The 18,037-nt window shown below is 43.0% G+C and overlaps 1 protein-coding gene across 6 annotated transcripts in view; it reads right to left on the bottom strand.

The window, feature by feature from the left end:
* The window catches only part of KBTBD12 (kelch repeat and BTB domain containing 12), a 111,405-nt gene that overhangs the window by 52,129 nt on the left and 41,239 nt on the right, over positions 1-18,037 (bottom strand). The gene's annotated exons all lie outside the window — the stretch shown is intronic.

The following is an 18,037-nucleotide window of genomic DNA, read 5'->3' as shown; positions in this document are numbered from 1 at the left end:
ATGCATGGCCGATAAGAAACGGTCGCCAGGTCCGGACCTAGGGGTGAATGACTATGTGTGGTTGTCTACTAGGAATATTAAGTTGAAGGTTCCCTCTTGGAAACTGGGCCCTAGGTTCATTGGTCCTTATAAAATAGTAGCCGTCATTAACCCTGTGGCTTTTCGCCTGGAGCTACCTCAGACTTTTAAGATCCATAACGTCTTCCATAAATCGTTACTCAAGAAGTATGTTCCACCTCTAGAACCATCACCGCTGCCACCTCCTCCTGTTATTGTGGATGGTAATCTGGAGTTTCAAATAGCCAGAATTGTTGATTCTCGTCGGGTCCGCCGCTCTCTTCAGTATCTGGTGCATTGGAGGGGTTACGGTCCCGAGGAAAGAATGTGGGTTCCAGCGTCAGAGGTAAACGCCAACAGGTTAATTCAGGCTTTCCATGCCTCTCATCCGGAGAGACCTGGTCCTGAGTGTCCGGAGGCCCCTCGTGAAAGGGGGGGTACTGTCACGAGGGTATCAAGAGCCACGTCTGACTCCGTTATACCCGGGGTCAGGAGGTCGCAGCGGGTGGCTGCGCGCTCTATATCTAAAGATCACGTTGTTTCTTAGTGATTGTTTTCTGTGTTTGCCTTGCTATCCTTTTTGTCTCAATCAGGGATCCGTAGCTTCTCCTCCTCAGCTGTTTCTTGTCTGCCACTCCCAACCTCCTTATATTCTCCCCTCACTCTTCTCTAGTTGCCAGTTATAGAGCTTCCTGCCTGGACATCTATACTGACCCACTGGAGTTGTGAATCCTGGTTGTCGTTCCAGAGTGCTTCCCTCCGGATCCCTGTTGGGCTTCTTGTTGTCTCCTGTTGTCGCCCACCTGGGACTATATGTTGAGTTTGTATTGTCTGTCCTTCCCTTGGTGTTTTCCTTTAGAGCTAGTGGTGCGGACTAGTGTTCCCACCGCCCTGTTCACTATCTAGGGCTCAGCTTAGGGAAAGCCAGGGCTTTAGGCACGTGATCGGCGTACGGGTGAGGAACCCGTCTAGGGACGTCAGGGCAGCCAGGTGCCAGTCGCTAGGTGAGTCAGGGGTCACCACCTTCCCTCTCACTTGGGCAGGGCCTTCCTTGTTCCCTCCCTCTGTGTCACGTATGTGATAGTCACGCCGACCGTGATGCTAACTGAATGTGGACGCTCTCGAGACCCGTGATGCTCGGCTGGCACAGTTTACCAACTGGTTTTGTAAGTTTTTAATCAACACCACACATTGGGAACACTTGTATTTTTAATTATCAATTTTTAATTATCAATTATATTTGATCATGTACTTTTGTCATGTATTATGTATTTTTGCACGAAGCACTGTCACTTTATTTGTATTATATGTCATTTCACATTGATGCTGATGAGTATGTATTCATTTAAACATAGCTCCTATGAATTGTGATACGGTAGTTTTTATTTCAATTGGATATTTTATGTAATTAATTGGTACACCTTTATATACTGCTGTTGTAACACATGTTCACATAGCTTGAGAAAGACCGCAACAAGCGGTTGAAACGTCGCTGCTGTTTGACACTGGGTGAATAAACCACGTTGATTTTTTGACTTTACTAGAGGGCTGCTGGCTTTTTTGAATTTTTTCTAGATAAATAGATAGATTTTTTTTTTATCTATTGAAACGTTAGATTTGGGCTACATAGAAATGTACCTAGGACCTGCGATGACATCATCAAAGGTCCTATAGATTGATAGTTAGATAGACGGATCAAATAGCTATTGCCAATATTTATAATAACTTAATTAGCGGTTAATACACGCTTAATATCATTTTATTTTAAACATATTAAAACTTAATAAAATTACTAATGCGTTATAAGATCTAAAAGAATAAAAGGGTGATTGAATGGGCAGCAATTAGACGTCGTTTGGGGCGGGTCTGTGGGCGGGGTTATGGGCGGGGGAGCGGGGTTTTGGGCTAGGAAAGGGGCATGTCGACCTGCCACTTTTAGCTTCACGAACCATATATGGGCATAGTGGGCGGGATTATGGGTGGGAAAAGGGGCATGGCTATCCATCACTTTGAGTTTGACGAGAACTCCATTCCCTATACTACTTACACGCATTATATAATTTTGTAAACTGAAATTACTGACTTTTTATCTAGATCCTCCTACCGCCCTGTATACTGCAGCATGGCAGGAGTGCCAGAACTAATACACAGGCAGAAAGGCAGGAGAGATAGAGAGAGAGAGACATATATAATAATGCATTTATTTGCCCCCCTTCAGGCTGTATAAAGATCTGCACGTCTGACAACCTAATCTGGACAGTCATAGGAAAAGTTACATGCTTGGACATAGGAGCAGTATTATAGTAGTTATATTCTTGTACATAGGGGGCGGTATTATAGTAGTTATATTCTTGTACATAGGAGCAGTATTATAGTAGTTATATTCTTATACATAGGAGGCAGTATTATAGTAGTTATATTCTTATACATAGGAGGCAGTATTATAGTAGTTATATTCTTGTACATAGGGGCAGTATTATAGTAGTTATATTCTTGTACATAGGAGGCAGTATTATAGTAGTTATATTCTTATACATAGGAGGCAGTATTATAGTAGTTATATTCTTATACATAGGAGGCAGTATTATAGTAGTTATATTCTTGTACATAGGAGCAGTATTATAGTAGTTATATTCTTGTACATAGGAGGCAGTATTATAGTAGTTATATTCTTAACCATATTTCTTTTTATTGAAAGAAAAAGCAGAGGCTAACCGCCCATACATGACTACATCACAGTGACAAGGAATCACAATATGAGTCCCACATTTACATCATGCATAGACATCATATACAATCACATTTATCAAACTTAAAATAAAATTCAGTCAAGGGCTGGGAGACAAAGGGGGGGAACACACAAGAGGGGAAGGAACGGGGAGAACAGGGAAATGGGAGATTCTGCTCTGCTAAGCAAAGTTTCTGTATGTTTTCCATGGAGACCATAGTTTTAAGAAGCGGGAACGTGAGTTAGTTTCCCAGTGTGCCAGCTCCTCAAAACGGTAGATCTGGTCTACCTTGTCTATCCACATTAGGGTAGTCGGGGGAGAGTCAATTTTCCATAGAAAAGGAATAAGCAGCTTAGCTGCCGTGAGCAACATGGTCGGGAGGTTATCCTTAGCAGGGGTGAGGGTTGTATTGGGGCACCATAACAAAATAAGTTTAGCATCCAGAACTATCCTAGAATTGCAAATTTGGTTGATCAATGGCTCAATTGATTTCCAAAATGTCTGGATTTTCCGACAGGACCACCAAATATGCGACAGGGAACCAATTTCCAAGCCGCATCTCCAACAAGCTTCTGGAACTTCCGGGTTCAACTTGTGTAAGAACTCAGGCGTCTTATACAATCTACTGAGTAGTTTGAAAGAGTTCTCCTGAATCCTCACACAGCGGTTAAAGCCATGTGAATGTGCCAAAATAAAGGCTCTTTCCGGCTCCGTGAGGCACAAAGAGAGCTCCCTCTCCCAGGAGGTCAGAAAACGGAGCTCCGGGGGGAGTGAGGAGAGTATTTCTTTATACATCTGAGACAGCGGTCTAGTGGCGGGTTTAGTGGCCATGACCTTCTTCTCAAGCCAAGATAAAGAGCTATTAACAGGAAGGGACCTAACACCCCCTGTAATATCTCTCTTAAAGTCAGCCAGAAGGAAAAAAGGCGCAGTCTTGACCTCGGGGAGGCCCAGCAACAAATCCAAATTCAAGCTGCCATCCGGTAAGAGGACATCCCGCAGAAATTTGCCAGCGAGCCTAGACCAAATACCGGAGGGGCTTAAGATGGATGGATGGAGGTAGTTTTGTAGCAGTTGCAGTGGCATACCTGGGTTAGGAAAGTTGAATGTTTGAGATTGGACCATTTTAGACCACTCTACCAGCATACCCTTCCAGACCAGGGAGGATGCATAATGGTTAGCCGAAAAGGCTCGGACACCCCACAGGGTGAGCTGATCTTGGTCAGTGAGCAGCGCCGACTCCAGGCGAGAGCAAGGGGAGTTGGATTGACGAGACATAGTTGCTACGCATCTACAAAGTTGTACTGCAGTATAATAAACTTTAACATCTGGCATCCCAAAGCCTCCGAGCTTCTTATCCCTAGTGAGGACTGAATAGGCAATACGAGGAGATTTGCCATTCCAGAGGAAGCGTGTGAACACCCGGTGGACTTCTGTGAAATATGAGTTTGATAGCCAAATAGGGAGGGCCTGTAGCAGATATAGGAATTTGGGGAGGATAAAGGTTTTAAGGTAATTTTTCCTACCAACCCAAGATACGAAAGGTAGTTTCAAAGTCTGGAGGTGGGTACGAACTGACTGAAGCAGCGGCGTGTAATTGAGTGAGGCCAACTCATGGATATTGGCCGATATACGTGTCCCTAGGAACGTAATGTCCCTGGATGCCCAAACAAATGGAGTATCGCGTTTAAGCGTATTAATCACAGCTTGGGAGCATGAAATATTAAGTGCCATAGACTTCCCATAATTAATTTTAAAATTAGATACGAACCCAAAGTCCTCAAATATATTCAATAACTTAGGTAAGGCCTCTCTGGGGTTAGATATTATAACCAAAAGGTCGTCCGCAAACGCTGCAGTAACATGGGTGCCGGCGCCCACTTGGAGGCCCTTTATATCTGGTTCCGCCCTGATCTTGCACAGAAGAGTCTCCATCACCAATACAAATAATGCCGGAGACAGGGGGCACCCCTGCCTTGTCCCATTAGTGATGCGAAATGGAGGGGACAACGTACCATTAACTTTGACCACGGCAGAGGGGGCCGGGTATAAGGTGTAAATGGCAGCAATAAACTGATCAGAAAGACCAAACCTCGCCAGGGCCCGAGACATAAACTGCCAGCTGACCCTGTCGAAGGCCTTCTCCGCATCAGTGCTCACCAACACTAAAGGTTTCACAGATTTCTTAGCCCTGTGAATAAGGTGAAGAAGCCGAATCGTGTTTTCCGACCCCTGTCTGCCGTGGACAAAGCCCACTTGCTCTCCATGGACAATGTCGGGAAGTACATCCTGAAGTCTGGTAGCTAAGATTTTCGCCCACCACTTCACATCAGTATTGAGCAAGGAGATCGGCCTATAATTACTGCAGCAAGTCGGGTCCTTATTCTCCTTATGTAAGACTGTGATGTGTGCCATTAAGGAATGAGGGGCAAGGGAGCCTCCAGAGAGGAGGTAATTGCACAAATTCTTAAAACGGGGGATTAAGATATCCTGGAAGGATTTGTAGTAAATAATGGGAAAACCATCCGGGCCCGGGCTTTTACCCGAGGGGATGGACCTGAGCACCTTATGGATTTCAGAGTCAGTAACCGGTCTAGTTAAGTGGGCCGCTTTTGTTTGGGATATGGAAGGAAGGTCTAAAGACTGTAGAAATTTGTCCGTGGCGTCTGAGAGGACACCAGGGGTGGCCCCGTTGGGGGGAGGTAGATTATACAGAGCCTCATAAAAGGCGCAGAAAGCCTTGGCGATATCAGGGGTGGATTTATGCACCTTCCCGTTAGGGTCTTTAATAGAGGAAACAAAGGAGTCAGAGAATTGCTTCTTAACTATGGCTGACATCAGTCCGTTACCTCTATTTCCATGGGCGTAGGCCTTAAACCTAGAACGCAGTACCAGCTTTGCCGAAGTGACATTTAGCATATTTTTTAGATGTGTCCTAGCTTCCGTGAGTTCTGCAAGGGTATGAAGGGCCTGTGATTCCTTGTGCGAGGATTCAAGGCGGGCAATTTTTGTCAATAGAGCATCTAAAGCCTGCGTCCTCTGTTTTTTCACATAAGCCCCTAAGGCAATGAGTTCCCCCCTTAACACTACCTTATGAGATTCCCATAATATGGAAGGGGAGGGAGGGGAGTCGGGTGCATCATTTAGCGTAAAAAACTCAGAGATGGAGGCTTTAATCTTAGAAGCGTGAACGGGGTCCAAAATCAAAGTGTCATTTAGACGCCATAGACGTTCCTTTTTCTGTGGGCCAGACAGGGAAAAGTGGATGATAACAGGAGCGTGGTCAGAAAGTGTAATGGGACCTATACGAGCTCCGGAGACATTACGCAGATGTGACTCAGAGAGGAATAAGTAATCTAACCTGTGAAAGGAAGCTTTGGCATGGGAATAATAGGAAAAATCCCGGCCGTTGGGGTTTAGTGAGCGCCATACATCTAAGACCTTCAATTTCTTCAGAGAGATTTTCAACCGTCTCAGGAGCCTATAAGAAACAGAAGGTCTGCCTGTGGAGGTATCAATGGCAGGGTCTAGGGCCACATTGAAATCACCCCCCAGAACAAGCAATCCCTCTGTGAACGAGGAAAGAAGGTTTAAGGTTTGAACGAGCCATGGGACTTGGCCTCTATTAGGGGCATACAAATTGGCAAAAGTCACAGGAGACTCACCTAAAACACCTTTCACAAAGAGGTATCTGCCCTCTGGGTCCACAGCAGTAGCAGAGTGTTTGAAGGGGAGGCTTCTGTGCACAGCCACACTAACCCCCCTGCTGGCGGTGCTATAGGTACTGTGGAACCATTGGGCAAACTTCCTAGGGGGAAGGTTGGGAACCTTGCCCGATTTAAAGTGAGTCTCCTGTAAGAAAGCCACTGAAACTTTGTCCCTCAAAAGGAGGGAGAGAGTCTGGGACCTTTTGCATGGCTCGTTCAAACCATGTACATTTAAAGAAGCAACTACAATAGATGCCATTGCATTAGTAAATCACACAGATGCCTACACAGAATAACCATGGAAATGCTTAGTAGCGCACAGTGGTTCAGAGCAGAGAAAGGGAAGGTAGAAAGAAGGGATAGACAAAACACAACAAAATAATAAAACAGTGAAAAAACAAACCGGTAATAAACTAGCACAGAAAACATGAGATCTGTAGAGAAGTAAATGCTTCACTTATCGTCAGCTCAGACAGGGTTGAGCTGGCGAGGGGGCAAGTAAAGCACCTTGCGGTCTCTAACAATGGACCAACAAAAATATGTCCAGCACAGGGATCTTGCCGGTCCTTGCCCTGCATAGGGGTAGCGATACCTGCAGCAACAGGAGCAATGTCCAGAAAAAACAAAGGAAAGTTTCCTTATCGTCCTGTTGTGTGAAACAGATCAGTGGACATAGAACAGCAGAAGAGGAAAACTCCTCATAGGTCGTCATGCGTTTAGGAAATGGCGATCAGGTGGGGCTCTTATCCATCCTGCCCCTTCCCAGACGGTCAGACTTTCCAGCCGACACCTTCTGCCAGTTAGCAACACGAGGTGGAGCTGGTAGGGGGCCATCCTGGTCGGCCGGGAGCCATGAAGGAATGTCAACAGGGGGTACCCCAAGCGCTTCCCAGACAGAGGCCAGATCCTGAGGAGAACGAACGGTAAGTAATTTACCATTTCTGGAAATCGCCAACCCGAAAGGGTACAACCAACGGAAAGGAATCGCTGATTTCTTCAAGACATCCAGAAGAGGCCGCAACAGGCGCCGTTTGGCCAAAGTAGACGGAGCCAGGTCTTGAAACATCTGGATCGGTGCATGTTCGTACTCCAAGGCTTCCGATTCCCGCTGTTTCTGTAGGAGGGCCGCAGTGTCGACAAAGCTCAGTAAGCCACAGATCACATCCCGCGGTGGTTCCTGCGGCTTTGGTCTAGGGCGTAGTGCCCTGTGTATACGCTCGATCACTATTCCGGCCGCCCTCTCTGCGCCCAGTAGGTTTGAAAATATTTTGCGCGCAATTGACGGCAAGGCCTCTACCGCATGCGATTCCGGTAGGCCCCGTATGCGGATATTCCGCCTGCGACTGCGGTTCTCCTGGTCTTCTAGTTTCAGGAATGCTTCATTCAATAAGGCCTTGTGGGCCGCTAACACGTCTGCGGCTTTACTTTCGTACGCCATGATGTCTTCTTGAGCAGACTCCAGGGAAACGACTCTCTGGCCTAAATGTTTCAAGTCGTCTTTAATGTCAGATAAGCCTTGCTTGAGAGGTGAGAGAGCTGAATCTAGGACTCTCTTAAGGGTCCGTTCAGAAAGCGGTGGGTCGCGTGGACGTCTGTCTGAAATATCAGAGCCACTTCCCGCGTCCGAGAGGTCTCCTGCATCGGAGTCGTGGGTAATGGATGCCGCCATGTTAGGGCCTCTCTGCACAGCGAGCCTCTGAGTTTTCCTGAGGAACTTTTCCATTTCTGGCTGCTTGGAGTGTAGTGGGGTCGTCTCTGAACTGCCTCTAGACTTGTCCTTGCCAGTCTTCCCCATATTAGTGCAAATTATAGCTTAATTTAGGGCAAATGAGCCGGAATGCTGGAGGAGCTCAAGCTCGTGCGGCCATTCAGCAGCGTGGCTAGGCTCCGCCATAGTAGTTATATTCTTGTACATAGGAGCAGTATTATAGTAGTTATATTCTTGTACATAGGAGCAGTCTTATAGTAGTTATATTCTTGTACATAGGAGCAGTATTATAGTAGTTATAGTCTTGTATACAGGAGCAGTATTATAGTAGTTATATTCTTGTACATAGGAGGCAGTATTATAGTAGTTATATTCTTGTACATAGGAGGCAGTATTATAGTAGTTATATTCTTATACATAGGAGCAGTATTATAGTAGTTATATTCTTGTACATAGGAGCAGTATTATAGTAGTTATATTCCTGTACATAGCAGCAGTATTATAGTAGTTATATTCTTGTACATAGGAGCAGTATTATAGTAGTTATATTCTTGTACATAGGGGCAGTATTATAGTAGTTATATTCTTGTACATAGGAGGCAGTATTATAGTAGTTATATTCTTGTACATAGGAGCAGTATTATAGTAGTTATATTCTTGTATATAGGGGGCAGTATTATAGTAGTTATATTCTTGTACAAAGGAGCAGTATTATAGTAGTTATATTCCTGTACATAGGAGCAGTATTATAGTAGTTATATTCTTGTACATAGGAGGCAGTATTATAGTAGTTATATTCCTGTACATAGGAGCAGTATTATAGTAGTTATATTCTTGTACATAGGAAGCAGTATTATAGTAGTTATATACTTGTACATAGGAGCAGTATTATAGTAGTTATATTCTTGTACATAGAAGCAGTATTATAGTAGTTATATTCTTGTACATAGGAAGCAGTATTATAGTAGTTATATACTTGTACATAAGAGCAGTATTATAGTAGTTATATACTTGTACATAGGAGCAGTATTATAGTAGTTATATTCTTGTACATAGGAGCAGTATTATAGTAGTTATATTCTTGTACATAGGAGCAGTATTATAGTAGTTATATTCTTGTACATAGGAGCAGTATTATAGTAGTTATAATCTTGTATATAGGAGCAGTATTATAGTAGTTATATTCCTGTACATAGTAGAAGCATTATAGTAGTTATAATCTTGTATATAGGAGCAGTATTGTTGTAGTTATATGCTTGATTATATTCTAGACGATTGTGGAGGAAGTTGAGTGAGTGCAGACAGGGACATATAAATTATTAAGAGGTTTGGAACATCTCAATTAGGAAGAAAATCTGTATCCGCAGAGTTTATTTACATTGGAGAAGATTCATTAGACAGATGTCTTGCTGACTGTCAGCATTATAGAAGTCCGTACTCCTGGCAGTCATCAATTAAACCTACCTTACAGGCTTAAAGGAAAACAGCACTTTTTTTAGTTTTTATACACCATGTTATAGTTAATATCTATATAAGATGTTAATTAACTAAAATACTTTGCTTTACTTATTTTTATATTATGCCTTATACTCCAGTCAGATCCAGAGCAACAACCAGAAGTTTGGGAACTCTTCACACGGATCGACAATTGAAACGGTCATCGGTAACCAGCGTTACTAGTAATGCTCGTTAGCAATGATCTTTCGGTTTAAATGCACCGCCGATTACCCGATGAACGAGCAAAATGCTTCCCAGTCGCAGTTTGTGCTGTGTAAACACGATCTGCTGCCGGGAACAACGAGACAGTATGGGGAAGAGTGATGGCATTAGTGATTGCTCCTTCCCATACACTGGAGGAGATCGCTGCATGTAAATGCACCGTTCTCCTTCACTAGCGACCAGCAGATTGTCAAGGTGAACGCTTCCTTCCCGACAATCTGTTAGATTGTAGGGACCCTAATAACAGTTCAGATATATTCACACCCCTATTTTATGCTGTAACCCCTACAGCCAGATGTTACATTGTACTTCAGCTTTTTGAATGCTGCTCTGGAGGTGACTGGAGTACAAAACAATATCTTCTATATGTAGATTTATATTGATAAAAGTAGTAAAAAAAAAAAGATAATTGGATTTGGATAAGTGTATCCTTGTTACAAACTCGAGGAAATCTAACTTTAACAGAGTTAACTATAAAATTTGCGCACAGGAGGAGGAGGAGCAAAAACAAAAATTACCACGGGAGTTTGAGTAGTGAATGATGTTGTAATTTCTCATGGCAGATTCCTATTAAATTTAATCCGCCCTCATACATTGCGTCTGGTAACGACTTAGATCTCAGTAACGTTCCTTTGTCTAATTCACATAATGGCTTCTTTGACATGTTGAGAAGGAGATTAACCCCCGGTAGTCCTACACAGACCCTTTCTCATGTTATAATTGGTACTTGGCCCATACACAGAAAAGAGGGGGCCCCCCTGGTACATACCACCACAACCAACAAGGAGGACTGTTTGCTCGCCGGCCCCCTTTTCTTGTAGAAGAAATAGGATAAAATGAGCCCCAGATTGGATCCCCCCTTCCAGGTTTGAAATAATTTTAGAGCCTGTTGAGATTTCGGCTTGCCCACACCACTCGCAAAGACTGTCATTTTTGTTCTATTTAAACAGTGTGAACACTTTTGCAACCACATTTTTTGCTCCAGTCTAAGAAATCTCTATGCTCTTACACAAGTGTATGTATCCATGGCAACAGACTACAAACAAATGTGTGTAGTCTGAGCCTGCAAGTCATAGGCTGCTCTGCTTAGAGACTGTCCTTCACACATCTACACTACATCTCCCAGCATGCAAACATGCTTGGCTGTTCTTCTAACTCCCATAGAAGTGAATAGAGCATTCTGGGAGTTGTAGTTTCAGAACACCTGGAGAACTGATCCTTTCAGTAGAAGATACACATGCCTGCAGCATCAGACTACAACGGGTTTGTAACCATAGAGGCATGTAGGTCTGTAGAGGAGCTGTATGCTCAAAACGGTAGGAGATTTTTAATCTTTTAAATGCCCTGAAGTAAAAATATATATATATTTTTTTTTTTTTTGCAAAAGTATACATATCTCTTAAATATGACATCGGAGAATTGTAGAATTGGTTAAAAAAGCTGGCGGCCTGCTTTCCGATGGAGTGGAGTCATAAGTGAGTATAAGGCCTCCTGCACTCGACCGTATGGCTTTTTCAGTGTTTTGCAGTCTGTTTTTCATGGATCCGTTGTTCCGTTTTTTTGTTTCTCTTCTGTTTCCGTTTCCCCGTTTCATTTTTCCGTATGGCATATACAGTATACAATAATTGGGCTGGGCATCAAATTTTTAATAGATGGTTCCGCAAAAACGGAACGGATACTGGAAGACATTCCGTATGTGTTCCGTTTTCTTTTTTGCCGACCCATTGACTTGAATAGAGCCACGGAATGTGATTTGCGGGCAATAATAGGACAGGTTCTATCTTTCAACGGAACGGAAAAACGGAAATGCGGAAACGGAATGCATATGGAGTACATTCCTTTATTTTGCGGAACCATTGAAAGGAATGGTTCCGTATACGGACTGTATACGGAACGCAAAAAACGGCCAGTAAACGGAAAAAAAAAACGTGTGCAGGAGGCCTAATTCAGATTTTATTTAATGTGATAGATGTATTGGGATCAGGCTGTTCCCTTCTTGAAGATATCTTGAAGAAGGAAGTGGTCTATATAGTGATAATGATAGAATGGGCGGCGCTACGAAGACCTCTGAATCTTCTAATTAGTATTTGCGCAGGTGTATTTCACGAATGCCAGCCTGGCCGAAATGTAAAATGACCGCATAGGTCAACCAATGATAAACTAAAAAAAAAAAAAGTCATTGGGTCATTGCATATTGTGGGTGGAGTTACCCTTTAACACCATCACCGTCGAACCACCTGCAGAACTGGGCTCATATCACACGTGCACAATTATATATATAATTTTCTGTCGAATACCCTGATGTATTTCTCTCCGGACAATCCTCCAGACATGATGATCATAGCGAAGGGATTAGACTCTAATTTTATCAGCGCGCGCAGGATCAGCAGCGCAGACTTAATCCCTTTCAAAGAGGTGAAGCCACATAACAGAATTTCGGGGAAGGATTATTAAAGGTCAAATAAAACTAAAGCAAAAGGAACAGGATGATTGTCCATTACGGTGATTAATAATTGAATATAAACTGAGAGTGAGTGTAGTAGTCATCATCCATTTTTAATACCGTAATACAAAAGGTTATGATTTACTTAAAGGGACAGGATTAACCTCTTCTGGACGCAGCGATTGAGGGCTTGTTTTTTTTATTGGCGCCATTTGCCTACAATGCAGTGGGAAGCTGGAAAAAAAACTTCAAAAATAAAACGCGATTCCGTCATATTTATTATAGGTTTCATTTTTGCAGCATTTCCTAAGCAGTATAACTGGTCTGTTACCTTCATTCTCCGGGTGAGTACGGTTACAGCAAAGCCGCATGTTTATAGTTTTAATACTTGTGAAAAATAAAAACTTTGAAATAAAATAATGTTTTCTTAGCATCACCGTTCTGACCCTCATAAAACATTTTTGTATTTACGTCTATTTTTTTTTTTTTTTTGCAGGACGACCTGTAGTTTTTATTGATACCATTTTGCAGTGTGTGTTTCATCACTTTTTTTATTACTTTTTTGGGGAGGTGAAACAACCAAAAAACAGCAAATCATCCCTTTTCAGACTTAATAGGATGGAAGATTAGTACGGCCATTTACCACCTCATCCCTTTTCCCATTAACAACACACGGAGACCTGTGGCCGTAGCGGCCCATTTATTAACAGAATAACCATCATAACATTTTCTTTGCATAAAACTTACATATATCTGAACCATGTTCCAACGTCATAACCCCCTGATAATGAGGGATCCTGGAAGGCAAGCCCGTCACATTAATCCTCCAGTTGAAGTTTAACCTTACCCTTGGCCGCACTCACCGACCCAAGGGCACCAAACATAAACATCATGCCCCTGCAGGCCTTCTAGCCCAAACAGGAGCCCCCATCCTTCAACGCACCAAACCTCTTAAGATGCACACCCCCAAAGAGTCATGCAACTCTTCCAAATAGTTTTGCCTCCCAGAATCCCCCTTCTACCTGCCTCCCGCTACGACAAGCCTCCCCTCCCAGAATAAACAATACAAATTAAGGGCGGGTGGGCGGGAACTTTCAACCTATCTCCCGCTTAATTAACTAACTCCGCCCCTAACTCCTTTAAATACTTTCCGCCAACCTCCACTGCCCCACCCTCTGCTCCACCAATCCCTACCTATATCCCTTCCTTTAATCTATTTAACCCTTTACCTGCCTACAACTTCCCCCTAAGTCAATACGCCATTCCGCTATGGCTGCACCCCGCTCCATCGCTCTTCTTTATTTTCTGTTACGCCGATCATCGTATGGGTAAAATACTTTTATACAGTGGTCCATCAAGATACAATGGCCTCAGGATACAATATTTTTAACTGACAATGGTCTCTCATGGACCATTGAAAGTTGAAACAAGACTCAGATCCAGCCAATCAACGTGGCCATTTCTCTGGTAGAACACCTGTATTGGTGTCTAGTAGCTTCTCTTCCAGTACAGTGTGGTACTGCATGTCCTATACTGCCCTCTGTCTGTGCCAGGATGAGCTGCTCCTTTGGATGTCAGGTGTGACCAGCTCCTTTTTTTTTTCCGGGTGCACTGTGTACTGTGAGGGACCCTGAAGAAGCACCTTTCGTCATCATAGAATGTGATTTACAGCTTCCAACTTCTATTCCTGAGTCTTATAGGTAAGGAAATTCTATCTTAGTTATCTGCTTATTTTTCCTAAATCATCATTTTTTTCCCCACCATATTTTAGGATACCATTTTGGGGCTTTGGAACCAATTACCAGTTTTCCATAGAGTTATGGACTCAAGCTGCAATGGTTTCAACATACAATGGTCCTCCTGAAACCAAACAATATTGTAACTTGAAGGACCAGTATATTTTAATAGTTTGGGCATTTTGGGATGCGGCAGTACTAATGATGTTTGTTATTTTTAGTGTTTATTTTTATTTGTAAAAGGGGGTGATTTGCATTTTTATCTATTTTTATAGTTTCATATATATATATATATATATATTTTTTTTACATTTTCCTTTTACATTTATTTGTAGTCCCCCTTGAGGACTTTTAGGCCTCTTTCACACGAGCGTGTCCGGATAAGGTCCAGATGCGTTGCAGCAAACCGACGCGATTAGGTACCCAATTGCAGTCAGTTTTGACTGCGATTGCGTTCCGTTCAGTTTTTATCGCGCGGGTGCAATGCGTTTTGCACGCGCGTGATAAAAAACTGAATGTGGTACCCAGACCCGAACTTCTTCACAGAAGTTCAGGTTTGGGTTCAAGGTTGCGTAGATTGTATTATTTCCCCTTATAACATGGTTATAAGGGAAAATAATAGCATTCTGAATCCAGAATGCATAGTACAATAGCGCTGGAGGGGTTAAAAAAAATAAAATTTTAGCTCACCTTAATCCACTTGTTCGCGCAGCCGGCATCTCTTCGGTCTTTTTCTTTGAGGAATAGGACCTTTGATGACGTCACTGCGCTCATCACATGGTCCATCACATGATCTTTTTTACCATGGTGATGGATCATGTGATGAGCGTAGTGACATCATCAAAGGTCCTATTCCTCAAAGAAGAAGACAGAAGAGATGCCAGGCTGCGCGAACAAGTGGATTAAGGTGAGTTAAATAATTTTTTTAATTTTTTTAACCCCTCCAGCCCTATTGTACTATGCAATCTGTATTCAGAATGCTATTATTCTCCCTTATCACCATGTTATAAGGGAAAATAATAATGATCGGGTCCCCATCCCGATCGTCTTCTAGCAACCGTGCGTGAAAATCGCAAAGCATCAGCACTTGCTTGCGGATGCTTGCGATTTTCACGCAGCCCCATTCACTTCTATGGGGTCTGCGTTGCGTGAAAAACACACAATATAGAACATGCTGCGATTTTCACGTAACGCAAAAGTGATGCGTGAAAATCACCGCTCATGTGCACAGCCCTATAGAAATGAATGGGTCCGGATTCAGTGCGGGTGCAATGCGTTCACCTGACGCATTGCACCCGCGCAGAAATCTCGCCCGTGTGAAAGAGGCCTTAGGGTGCATGCACATGTTCAGGATTCATGTGCGGAGAATCTGCACTGAAATCCGCAGGTGTTCGCAGGCAAATCCGTGCGGTCAATCAGCATCAATTGGTGCGGATTTGCATGCGGATTTTACTAAGTTAACTTTACTAAGTTACTAAGATAAAATCCGGTCATGAAAAATAAAATAAATTTACATGCTGTGCATTTTAAAATCCGCACCGAAGGTCATAATCCGCACGAAAAAAATCAGTATCATGTGCATTGAGAGTTTTAAATTCTCATAGAATACAATGTACATGACCTACGGTGCGGATTTTCCGCACACAAATCCGCACGGAAAATCCACACGCAATCCTGATCGTGTGCATTTAGCCTAACATGTGATCGTCTGGTTTCTTTTCTTATAGACTGCAATGATTTACCATTGCAGTCTATCGGAAAATCACTACCTTCCTATCAAGTCCTGCCACAGGCAGGGCCTGATAGAAACTTTCTTGTGGCAGGGCTCAGAGCTTTTAGAAGGCCTGATGCTGCCATAGCAACAAAACAATTCTGGCAATCTCGCCAGGTGGGAGCTGTTCGGACTCGTGGAGTGCAGCACTCCCAATATTTGACTGCCTCGATGTCATGGTCACACTTGACCACGGCATCTGAGTAGTTAAAAGTCCGTAATCTCTGATCATGGACTCTTCCTCTGGGTGTCTACTGTGTAAAACAGCAGGCTCTGAGCTCAGCTCCTGAGCAGGCGCCATCTTTAAAGTCCAGATTTCTCCCATTCGAAAGGGATTAATACCAACTTTAATAAATAGTTCTGCTATTCAACTTTGATTATAAAGCTCCTACTGTTTTGTGTATACTACGCAGACGTATATGTTTCATGGGTACAGACTACAAACAAACCCTGTATAGTCTCATCCCACCGTCATACTCTGTTCATTCTGCCCCCTCATCTTTTACTCCTGCTGTCATACTCTTCCATCTGCCCTTCTTTTACTGTCTATAGGTTACCATGAAGAGCACACGACAGCAAGGTCAGACTACGCACATGGGTGGACAGTAGTCTGTTACCATGGACACACACAGGTCTGCATAGCAGCTGTATACACAAAATGGAAAAAAAGAATTGCATTGGTGCAATAACAAAAGGTTGCAAAAGTGTTCACGCCCTGCAAATACTACTTTGGAGCTGTTTACTCAAACGGGAAGAAAATTTGTAGTCAAGACTATGTAAAACGTAGCTCCATTTTTTATTTTAAACATTGAAGCAATTTTTTAAAAATGTTGCTTAAGTCTTAATGGGATAATGCTCATGTAGCTGCAATGATCTGGTGATTGTCTCCGGACGACCCCACGGAACAAGTCAGCGTCAACGCTACATAAATTGCATACGAAATATCAAAATTACCACAGGATTGTGAAAGTGGATGACCCGGCAACAAAAGTTCAGCCATTCACAACGGAACAATGGACCTGCCGCTCACAACAGGGTCTTTGGTTTCGCAGAAGAAAGGCTCTGAGATTATTATTCCAGAGCGTTTTCGGAAGATAACTTTCCCGTTGTCTCCATCTCAAGGCAAGTTTCTGGTTTTTCAAAGAAATCCCCAAGATCTACTCCATGGAGGCTCCGCGGCTTGCACCAATTGCTCTGTACTTAAAGGGGAAGTCCACCTTAAATTATTGCTTCTGACATTCCAATGAACACGGCTGTTATTCGTGGAGTTCTGACTTTAGATTCCTGCTGACTGTACAGAGGTCTGGTTATATTTCTGTCCCTAAAAATATCCTACAAAGTTCTTATGAACCAATGGAAAGTTAGCGTAAGCACTATGCTACAATAGAGTTGTGACCTCCATTGTCACGTTACTTGGAAATAAAAGAAAAAACTAATTGCGTATCCTATTTTATACTCGGGAGCAGCACGGTTTTATTTCTCTGTGATTTGTATGTGGAGTTCCCCTTTAAAAAGACTTTATCCATTCTAGACTATGTAAAAAACAAAACAAAAAAAAAACACAATTTGCATGTCTCCGCCCAATATCCTTCATGGGATTGTTCACTTTACCATTTTGATATATTAATCTTAAATAGGTTCATAATTCGGTGCTGATTCATTTCTTTATAGTGAATGAAGCTCCATTTTTCTGATACAGAGCTCCAAAGCCCCAGCTTAGATATAGATTTAAAGGGGTTGTTAAAGTTTTTTTTAAATTGATGACCTATCCTCAGGATAGGTCTAGAATATCTGATTGGGGAGGTTCTGATTCTCGGCACCCCAGCAGATCAGCTGTTTAAAGAGTCCGTGGCACTCCGGTGGGCACCTCAGCCTCTTCCTAGGCCAGTGATGTTACGTCCATCGGTCACATGGCCTAGATGCAGCTCAGTCCCATTCAAGTCAATGGGCCTGGGTTGCAGTACCAAGCACAGCCACTATACAATAGACGGTGCTGTGTTTGGTAAGCTGTAAGGAGGCCACAGTGCACACCGCAGCTTCCTCAAACAACTGATTGGACCCCCTTAGATCTGATATCGATGACCTATCCTAAAGATAGGTGATCAATATCAAAATCTCGGAAAAATCCCTTCAAAGATAACATGCTGAATACCTTCACCCACCACTA

The sequence above is a fragment of the Bufo bufo genome, chromosome 9 (genome assembly GCF_905171765.1).
Source record: "Bufo bufo chromosome 9, aBufBuf1.1, whole genome shotgun sequence".
Classification (NCBI taxonomy): Eukaryota; Metazoa; Chordata; class Amphibia; order Anura; family Bufonidae; genus Bufo; species Bufo bufo.
The sequence above is the reverse complement of the archived record's forward strand: the minus strand, read 5'-3'. Positions and strand labels throughout refer to the sequence as shown.